At 35.1% G+C, this 11,030-nt stretch overlaps 1 long non-coding RNA gene across 1 annotated transcript; it reads left to right on the top strand.

Moving 5' to 3' along the window:
* The first annotated feature begins 4,560 nt into the window (after nt 1–4,560).
* Nucleotides 4,561–10,211, top strand: LOC138313878 (uncharacterized). Its single transcript, XR_011207283.1, has 4 exons — nt 4,561–4,866; nt 5,718–5,835; nt 9,569–9,652; nt 10,111–10,211. It is a non-coding gene; the product is annotated as an uncharacterized lncRNA (long non-coding RNA).
* The last annotated feature ends 819 nt before the right edge of the window (nt 10,212–11,030 follow it).

Genomic DNA, 11,030 nt, shown 5'->3' on the forward strand with positions numbered 1-11,030 from the left:
GATCATGTATGTTGCGTGTATCAAGTTTGGGTGTGTGTTTTGGAATACTGTGGTATATTCGTGTTATGTCTGTTTGTATAGTGGAAATCATGCCCTTTTTTGAAAGTGCTATATCACTGAAGCATGTCACCGAAGACACCAAGCAACACACCTCACCGGTCACATTATATTGACAACGGGCGAAATAGTCGTCCATTTATCCTGCACGCTGAGGAGGAGAAAAAACTAACATTTTTGCAAACTTTGGTGTGCCTCGGCCAGGGGACATAGCCCGAAGCCTTCCTCACAGAGGCGAGCGCTCAACAGGAGGCCAAAGCGAGTTGATGTCAAGCGATACGTTAGGAAAAACAAAATATGGTAGGAAGAAAGAAAATAAGTAATAAACAAATAAATAAAAAGTGTACTCACCAAGTGTAAATATTTTTGCATGGATAAGAGTAAACACACACAGGATTACCAAAAACATCTCTGTTTCTGTGTTGTAATGAAGGTCACATATTTCTATAAAAACAACTTTGTAATGTAAGTTATATGGAGATACTATTTTAGCAACCCAATTCAACTACGATGTATCCTAAACATTTGAAAGCGCGATAATAATCTTATTTAACCAATTACACAGTTTTGTAAATACCTATTTTTATATATGAGACATTATCTTTATTGTGATTTTCGAATTATCCGTGTGCGCAGACGATCGTAACGTAAACTCACTCCCGGATATAGACTTATCTTAGCCTCTAGATAAGCACATACTTGTCAAATGGAGAAGAAAGAAGGAAATAAAGAATTGCGTTTTTCTCTAGTAATTACGTTATTCACAGAATATGTTAAAGGCCCACTACCTTTCCGAAGCAAAACATAAATGTTTTTCTTAAAAACATTAATAACAGCAGAAAATATATCCGATGGCATAAGCTGAGGTTACAATACCAAACATATGCAAGATTTCCTGCGTAATATATGATAACAGTGGAAAGACATTCCGCTGTTTTTGCCGTCTGGCGCAGTGATAGTCCACTACCGCCCGGTATTTAGCATGACGGCGGGAAACATAAGACGACCCGCGTTATGAAAATAAGCGTTTTATCTATATCAATCAAATTATTCAGAAGGTGATGATAAACGTAGTATTAACGGTAAGATAATAACTTTTGCGACTCTACAAAATTATCGATCTCGTTTTACCTTTCCATTTTAAAAATTAAAAGCCGTTCCGGAAAGGTAGTGGCCCTTTAAGCGACTATAACGTTAATGAATTTCCTCTCTTTTAAGCAGGTCTAAACCACACTTACGCTCACACACTTACACCTATCTCCCCAGAAATAGATGTCACATCGCACAAACAGAACCACGAATCATTACTTCCATCTCAAACATAGGCAATTACCATGTATCAAATGGTAACTATATCCAAACGCATTTGTTAACCCTGCCTCCCCTCACAAACAAGTCCAACCATAGCGGATTCCTTGCCTCCTCTCACAAACAAGTCCAACCGTAGCGGATTTCCCTGTCTCCCCTCACAAACAAGTCCAACCGTAGCGGATTTCCCTGTCTCCCCTCATAAACAAGTCCAACCATAGCGGATTATCATGTCTTCACCCACAAAGAAGTCCAACCATAGCGGATTTCCTGCTTCCCCTCACAAACAAATTCAACCATAGCAGATTCCTTGCCTCCTCTCACAAACAAGTTCAACCATAGCGGATTCCTTGCCTCCCCTCACAAACAAATTCAACTATAGCGGATTCCTTGCCTCCTCTCACAAACAAGTCCAACCATAGCGGATTTCCTGCCTCCCCTCACAAACAAGTTCAACCATAGCGGATTCCTTGCCTCCTCTCACAAACAAGTTCAACCATAGCGGATTCCTTGCCTCCCCTCACAAACAAGTCCAACCGTAGCGGATTTCCATGTCTTCACCCACAAACAAGTCCAACTATAGCGGATTTCCTGTCTCCCCTAACAAACAAGTCCAACCATAGCGGATTTCCTGCCTCCCCTCACAGAGATGTCCATCAATAGCGGATTCCCTGCTTCCCCTCAAAAACAAGTCCAACCATAGCGGATTAGCATGTCTACACTCACAAACAAGTCAAACCATAGCAGATTTCTTGCCTCCCCTCACACAGAAGTCCAACTATAGTGAATTTCCATGTCTTCACTCTCAAACAAGTCCAACTATAGCGGATTTCCTGCCTTCCCTCACAAAGAAATCCAACTATAGCGGATTTCCTGCCTCCCCTTGCAAACAAGTCCAACCATAGCGGATTTCCCTGCCCCCCCCCCCTCACAAACGGGTCCATCAATAGCAGATTTTACTGCCTTCCCTCACAAACAAGTCCAACTATAGCGGATTTCCTGCCTCCCCTCACAAACAAGTCCAACCATAGCGGATTTCCCTGCTCCCTCACAGACGGGTCCAACCATAGCAGATGTATTGCCTTCCTTCACAAAGAAGTCCAACCATAGCGGATGTCCTGCCTCCCCTTACACGGAAGTCCAACTATAGCGAATTTCCATGTCTTCACTCACAAACAAGTCCAACTATAGCAGTTTTCCTGCCTCCCCTCACAAAGAAGTCCAACCATAGCGGGTCCCCTGCCTCCCCTCACAAAGTAGTCCAACTATAGCGGATTTCCCTGTCTCCCCTCACAAAGAAATCCACCCTTAGGATATGTATTTGCCTCTCCTCACAAACAAGTCAAGCCATAGCGGATTACCCTGCCTCCCCTCACAAAAAAAGTCCGGCCATAGCTGATTTCCCCTGCTTCCCTCACAAAGAAGTCCAACCATAGTGGATCTCCTGCCTCCCCTCACAAACGGGTCCAACCATATCGGATTTCCCTGCACCCCTCATAAAGTAGTCCAACCGTAGCGGATTTCCCTGCCTCCCCTCACAAACAAGTCCAACCATAGCTGATTTCCTGCCTCCCCTCACAAAGAAGTCCAACTATAGCGGATTTCCCTGCCTCCCCTCACAAACAAGTCCAACCATAGCTGATTTCCTGCCTCCCCTCACAAAGAAGTCCAACTATAGCGGATTTCCCTGCCTCCCCTCACAAACAAGTCCAACCATAGCTGATTTCCTGCCTCCCCTCACAAAGAAGTCCAACTATAGCGGATTTCCCTGCCTCCCCTCACAAACAAGTCCAACCGTAGCGGATTTCCCTTCCTCCCCTCACGAACAAGTCCAACCATAGCGGAATTCCCTGGTTGCCCTCACAGAGAGGTGGAGAGATAATTATTACATTGTACCGAGTCATACATAGGTCCATATATAAGTGATATTCCTTGTTTTCCTTCCAAACAGATTAAGATTTTTAAGAACTATATATACCGCGTACCCTCTCACACACATGCCCATTAACATTATATTACCATGTCACCTTTGTTATAATTGTGAAGAATGAGAACAACCAAACTGTCTGCCATACACCTGTCCCAGATTTATTTGATCTCTTCTAACACACTGAGATATAGGAGGAACTATTACCTTTCTAATCCATCCGCAATGTTCATTACCCAAAAAACGCTAATGACTAAGCGATATAGCCTATATCACACCTAATGCACAGACTTTTCAGGTAGTCTCACATCAAACATTATACTGCCCTGTCTACATCACAAAATCTAAATAAAAGGTAAATGATATCGTCTTTAGTTATCTCTACTACATTTTGTTTAGGAAAATAACTGTTTTGGATGATACATCGCCAAAATCTAAACCAGAGATAACTTTGTCATCAATTATTATTGATTAAGATAACTGAAAATTAAAAATAAAATAAATTGATACAAATTGCACTAATTAGATACAAACATATACTTACATTGCCGGTGTTGTTTATAGATATAGGTATGGAATGCGAGCTGAGGACTTCCTTGTTGATGGCGATAAAGAACCTAGTGATAAAAATGTTTTTGTCTGATACGTTCATATTTATCAGCTTACATAAAAAAGGAGCAGATCATTATCTACTCACGTATGACATATCTCTAACACGACGGAAATTTACAGGTAGAGACGTGACCATAGCATATTAAGAAATTGGTAAAATTATAAACGATCCCATATCACATGCTACAGGACTCTTATCAGATCAATCCAAAAAAGAAATTCCGTTTTTTTTAACAATCTTATGTTTGTTTTTAATTTTTATTTTTTTTCTTGATTGATTGGATTTTTTTCTTTATTTATTTGCAACATTTTACACACATATAGACATACTCTGAATTAAAGACAATTAATTAGGTCAATGTTCTAAGGGTCCTAAATGATTATTGATAACGTCATATTACATATATATCAAGAGGCTGTGCCAATAAGCATTGAGCTTCGTACACTATATTAGTGTGAAAACACAGAAGTTATTGATCGTTTACTTATTTGCTACATATAAAGAACTTATCATAAAAAATTGGGTAATATGAAAAAATACTTTGTATATCCATGGCAACCTGGGCTATTTACAATATTATTATACCTCACCGATGAGTCATAGTCGCTGATTGGTCGAGAGTCGTCACGTGTGAGGGCGACAAAACATCGTGTATCCCGCTGAACGTCATGTTCAAAAATCATGTTTCCCCCATGCGGAGTCCCTCGTACGTTTGTAAAGATTTGTCTTCCATGTAACGGAACTCTCCGAGGTATTCCGATAACAAATAAAATCGATGGCAGACGACCCTTCCGTCTGCCTTTTAACGAGAAAATTATTAATGTTTTTGTGATAAAAGATACAAACAATACAATTACACTCGATGTAATGTTTAGATAATGCTAACCTTTTGTTTATCAGGATTTTTGAAAAAAGAAAATTTAGAGACAGGCAATGATTAGTAGAGCCTCTTAATCTAAAGGTGAGTAGCTAATTAAATTATCAATGTCTTGTTTGATGGAATGATTTGTGGATATTACATTTTCTATTTCTCAGTTTCTGTACATCCTTTCAGTGCTGTACAGTTATTTATTACTGTAATTCTTTAGTGATACAGGAATTATTAATTTTGTATTTGAATGCACTACATCATATATTATATAGAAACATTTACATACCAGTATATTTGTAGGTAGTGTCAGACTCAAGTGAAAACAGAAATGATTTCAAGTACTCTAATAGGTTACTAATTGTTCTCTTAAGAAGCATAATTTTGTGTATAATGTGATCTAGAATGTATTATACTCAATAATGCCTCAAGCCGAAGAGTCAGTATAATCACGATATACTGGTACTTTGAATCGCATATAGCAAAATCACAAACACTTTTCAATAGCTGAGTTTGTGTTTTCTCTCTTGATCCAAATGGAGTCAGGCGAGATCCCATCCTATTTAGTAATTAAACGTGATTGATTTTTTCTGCTCCGATGTGTTGTGTCTATGTCTTTTGGTATTTTTGAAAATAAATAAAAAGATGAAACTATATAAATTTAAAACAGCTCATGATAACACTGGTCACATCAAAGACCAAAATCTCAGTAAAAGAGGAATTCATAGGTTAAAGTCTTTATACAGACGGGTTAATATTGGCCTTTTCAGAACGATAAGATCCGATTATCCAGGTTTGCTTTTACAGATATGGTAGCTAGGACAGGTTTTAGATGTACTTTGATAAAAACAGAAGATTTAGTGCTGTTAATACATGTCACTTTTGTGATTCAATTATAGATAATACTAGTAAACATTGTAACACTCATACGGTTCAATTTATAGGTTTGCACGTGTTTTATAGACGAAAGAACGTTTTAAAAGCGACATAAGATAAAACCAGTGTGTAACTATTGTTATCACGCTACAAGGAAGTACACGAATATGGGTAAAACGATCACAGGTAAGACGTTTTATTTTCATATGCTTTTTTTTCATTAAGCAACAAATTGAAAAAGTTAATACTACTAATTGCTGTTTTTGATGGTAGTGGTACAGTAATTGTTTTTCTATAATAAATAGGGATTTCCATCAGGATGGAAATCCCTATTGTTATTGTTCTGTTTTTTCTTATTATTCTTATTATTTCCACAAAACCTTTTTAACACTTTCTCACGAACGGAACAAAGTACGACGCTCAACTTTGGACACGTATTGTACGTACACAAGGTCTTGAAACGTACGTTCGATTTTGTACGGAATTTTCAAGGTCAAGGTCACAGACGAAAAAAACTACTTTTTTCGAACGAAGTTCAAACGCTCATAACTTCATAACCGTACGACGTTCAACATGTACGTTTCGTTATTTAGGTAGATCGCGATATTGAACGTTTTTTTTTTCTCAATACATGTTATCAAGGGGTCAAATGAGGTCAAATAAAGGTCAAAAATGAACTTTACACTAGAAATGTTTTGAAGAGCGCATATGAAAGAGCATGCTCTCTGGCACAAAAAATGACCAATTTACCTCGGATACACGGTCAGTATATCTTAATATAAGTTTTATTTTGGTGTCGACACGGAAAGACGAGATAACTCGACAAAATCTTGTCATCTCCTCCAATCGCACAAACGATACCAGCATCGATCTTGATTATAACAAAATGAAAATGTCTAATGTTGGAAATATGGGTTTGTAAATTCATTATTTACATAAACCAATCAAAAACAAATAATCTATTTCATGCAGACAAATAATGATTTGCAAATTCCATACAGCGCCAGCTAGGAAACGTCCTAGGCATATCGCTACCCACGATGTTCTCGATCGTGGACTTTTATTATGTAACCTTTCATCGCTTATTTGATCGAGATATATCAGTCTTCGAAAGAGACAGTTATGTTTCTATGATTATGTGGAAGGAAAGTGTGTACAAGATATAAACAACCCATCTCAACTGCTATTCCAGGACCGTAAAATGTAATATTGCTCACCCAATCACAGGGGCACGCAAATTATTCATAATGTAAAATATTTGCTATGTACGTCATGTCCACATAATCGGAAAATGAATTATATATTATGTAAATATCGATTAGCTTGTAACAATAAGTATAATAATAAAATCTTTTATGTAACCAGGGTTACATATTTAGACAAGTCTAATTTACAAATGGCCCTGCATCAATATACAGACAACAGTTTGATAAAGAAAATACCTTTATTTTAAATACATATACATTCATATCATCATGTAAATATGATAAATTTCATACAATGTTTAAAAATGTGCATACAAAGCGGTTTAAATGATTAATAAAGTCGCATATATCAGCTTTCAATTAATACAGTACCTATACTCATTTCAAGACAAATTAATCTTTAAAATAGACAAAGGATATATAAAAGTTAATAATTGATTACCAATGGTCACTTGTCCGGATGAAATATTTTAGGATTTTAACTTAACAAAAAAAAAAAAAAAATATATATATATATATATAAATATCAACACATATTGTCTATCACTGCATCTCGTGGCGAATCAAAGAAATGGACATCCATTGTTAACTTTCAAGGTAGTTTGTATTTGATTGGTGTTTGTAACTTTATTTTAAGTCATCTTATCTAATCTCTTACATTACATTTCTTTTATTATAATTCAGTATATATGCAGTGATTGTATACTGCACTGTAAAATAATGCACATATTGTCAAATAAGCACAAAAAAACACAAATTAAGAAAAGTCCGAGGATTATATTAATAGATAAATAATTGAAGTTGAAAGAGAGGGAAGATAAATAAAAGTATGGAAATATGTACGAGAGGCCTTCTCTTGAAGGGACACTGTATTACATTATGTAATATTGAATAAACAATTATTTTGGTAAAATAAATTTTTTTCTTACAACATGATTGGCACCAATAATGTTCAGTGTTTTTTTCTGTTTCGGAGGCGCTGTAGGCCTTTCATACCATTAAAAAATGTAAATGATTGATTTTTAGAAAATAGGAACGGATCAAGCACCTTACGTAACCAATATATTACAATCGATTTCTATTTAAAAAACGTAACAACACAACTATTAGGAAGTACATGTTCTGCCGACGTGTATGGATTCATGTAAGATAGTGTTGCTAGTGCGAGTATAAATACATGTACATAGCACTTTAAGGTACATACTGACTTTTAGAAGAAAAAAAACACATATCATTTGTTTTCTAAAAGGTCTTATTTTCTTGCATGTATCATGAAGAATTCAACTATGTAAAGAGTGTGGGATTTTCGAACTACAGTATTTCTTAAGATATTTAAGCTTGAAATATATCATTTGTGCAGATTTTCTAACCGAAAATAGAAAAATATGAATTAATATTATGTTTTTGTAATATTAGGTTTAATGTAGTTTCAATCCTGTTGAGATTTTTGACTTGAACTTCTAATGATAGACAAAAATATAAAACTGTTTTTTTTTTTACAAATGAAAACTATTTTTCGCTTTTCCCATGATCGTTTATGTACTTAAAGATCTTATTATGGCATATTTCGCCCCTAAACAAATCAATGAATAAGATAAAAAAAAAATAAAAAAAAAATCCATGTTTCCATGTTAGATTTCACAATGTTTACATAATTATGTAACGGTTGTTACAAAGAAAGTATAACAGAAATGAGAAACCAGCAGCTAAATTCAAAACACAATTTAATTATATATACAATATTATACAGAGATGGTTTACAATATTTAAAGTAATTGGTGGTGGTACAAGAGTAATACGAGAGTTTAAAATGTTTCTTTTCTGTATGTGAATGTCCTGGTATAATCCTTAACCCTTCCAGGTTCCTAATTAATAATGTTCACAAACTCCACGAGGGAAAAATGAATGTCCACAGATAATTTGTAAAAGTTCCAGATAACACGAATAAATCCACACAATTGCGTTGTAACACTCCCACAGATAAAGTCACAATAGCTGTCCCCATAGAATCTAATATGGCGCTGTACAATTCTTGATATGTCCAATTACAGGTCATCATTACAGTTCTGATTAGCCCTTTGTGAAGCTGGAGTAATTGGAGAACCTTCTACTTCTGAAATACCTAACAAAAAACAGTAAACAAATAAACACACTGAACTTTCTGGAAATATATCATGTCTAGATCCTTACTTATAACCAACATGTTTACAATAAACATGTATGTTTACACCATTTTATATTCTAGAAGTTCTATAAACCTAAATTAATGATTGTTCTTTATAGGATATATTGATAATAAAGCTATAGGAGTTATCTCCCTTACCTAATAACAAACATGTATTTAGTTGTGATACATAACACGTGTTCCTCGATTATTTTATAATTTTGAAGTTTGTACCCATAAATTAACAAATCCGAAATGAGGTCTATGTTGATAAAATTGACATACAGAACGTAACCAGTATGACGTCATTAACTCATAAAATAATCACCCGTTAAAAATGGGCCGTTCCATGTTTTTGGATTAAATCATGGTTGATAAACGGATTTCATCGTCTAACCCCTACAATGATGAAGACTATTTGTAAACTTCTAGAATCTTTATAGACCAGATATCTTATATATAAAAAACCAGTATGATGGGTAATTAAATCATTGAGGAAGCAACCGCTGCAACACTCTGTCAATTACTTCTCTCTGTTTACTTATTTCAGGAAAGAAACTTTACAATCCTCCAATGATGACAAAAACCATTGCATGCTTGATTTTCTGCCTATCTACCCTGGCAGGGTCTAATGGTGAGTTCACTCAGACGACAGTTGTTGGTACATGTAATAGTAGATAAATAGTAGAAAAAATTGAGAAAAAAAAACACACACACAAAAAAAAAAACAAACAAAAAAAAAAAAAAAAACAACATAAAACAAATAAAACATTTTTAAAGACTGAAGTGTAAATCGATATTTTTTTTTATATGAATTCGTTAGAAAATTAATACAATATTTGTCACACATTTTAAACAAAATTGAATATAAATGTGTTAGTTAATATTATTCCTTGTACTGAGGAAATTAAATTCTTTGTGCCAGTTTATGTTTACTATTTAAACATTTATAATAGGATATTAAGGTGATCAAGAAAACGAGATATATTGTCAACAATCTAGATGTCAATAAAATACTGCAAACACACATGAACTATAACTTTAGAGAGGTCAATAATATTTGAAAAAGTACAGATTGTGTCTCATTTTTAGCAACAAGCGTCCGTCTCCGTGGGATGCATAGTACGGCCTACAAAGGACGAGTCGCGGTTTTACACAATGGTATATGGGGGAACTGTGTGTGACGACAGTTGGAACAGACGATGACGCGTCAGTGATATGTAGGATGCTCAATTTAGGTATAAAAAAGCCAATGTAGCAGTGGACTTTTCCTATAAATTGAAAATATTTGCCACATGTGTTGTCATATCTTACTTATATATACATTATATGTTGGGGTAAATGATCATAATTACAAATAGTGAATATATTATTGATGTTAGAACAATAACATTAATGAAAAAGTAAATATTTGATATTTTAGTGAACTACACTTTAGATTTCAGTTTTAACAAAAATAGACCAAATGTTCACATCATCTTGTCAATCCTTAAAAATTAAATTCTTAAGATTAAACAGACAAACAGAATATTAAATGTTCACAACAACAGTTTTCTATGGCGCAACGCTCTGAACACCGAAAAAAGTTCGGTCTAAAACATCTCGCGCAAATGGACGTACATTTAACATGTACCTTGTTTCCTGTTTCCTGTTTGTAAAATCTTGCCTTTATTACCATTTCCAACCTGATGCAAACCTGACAGAAATATTTGGTCATATGAGGCAGTAGCGGATCGGATTAGACTTAAAAATTTGTTTGAGACTCGCTCGTCTGTTTATGGCGTCATACAAACATGTGTTTCTACCCTTCAGTCTATAACTTTAGACAGAAAATAAAAAGCGCATTACCACCACAATAAAATTGGACAATTACAAGTGGTGATCCTGGCGTACGTTACTGAGAGAATAAATTACCAAGATATCACAAAATAACACGCGGTCTTATGCACTGATCATAACTGACCATATTAATCATTAATAGTAATTTTTGTGCTACACTGGACCGGGCTATT

This window comes from Argopecten irradians, unplaced genomic scaffold, assembly GCF_041381155.1.
Source record: "Argopecten irradians isolate NY unplaced genomic scaffold, Ai_NY scaffold_1020, whole genome shotgun sequence".
Taxonomy (NCBI): domain Eukaryota; kingdom Metazoa; phylum Mollusca; class Bivalvia; order Pectinida; family Pectinidae; genus Argopecten; species Argopecten irradians.